The sequence below is a fragment of the Orycteropus afer genome, unplaced genomic scaffold, assembly GCF_000298275.1.
Source record: "Orycteropus afer afer isolate SDZICR_OR568_19922 unplaced genomic scaffold, OryAfe1.0 scaffold01144, whole genome shotgun sequence".
Classification (NCBI taxonomy): Eukaryota; Metazoa; Chordata; class Mammalia; order Tubulidentata; family Orycteropodidae; genus Orycteropus; species Orycteropus afer.
This window is the reverse complement of record NW_006922731.1, coordinates 240,097-240,596: the sequence shown is the minus strand read 5'-3', so window position 1 is coordinate 240,596 and position 500 is coordinate 240,097.

The window sequence follows — 500 nt, the reverse complement described above, 5'->3', positions numbered from 1 at the left end:
TCATAGTGTGTTCCTTAATTTCAACATATTTATGAATGTTCCAGCTTCCCTTATTGATTTCTAGATTCATTCCATTGTTGCTAGAAAGAATCTTGTTACTATTTCAAACTTTTCAAACTTACTGAGCTTTTCTTGTGACCTAGGATATGGTCTATCCTGTTGAAGTATCCATGTGCATGGGAAAAGTGCTGTACACTTCTACTGTTATTATTCTTGTTAAGTTCCATGGAGTCAGTTCCAACTCACAGGAAGCTTACCATACAACAGAGCAAAATGTTGCCCAGACCTGTGTCATCCTCACAATCATTGCTATCTTTGAGGTCATCGTTGAAACCACTGTGTGAATTCATCTAGTTAAAGGTTATCTTCTTTTTTGCTGACCCTCTAATTTACCAAGAATGATGTCTTCCTTCAGGGACTTGTCCCTGCTGATAACATGACCAAAGTAAGGAACTGAAGTTTCCCCATCACTGCTTCTAAGGAACATTCTTTTCTTTTCT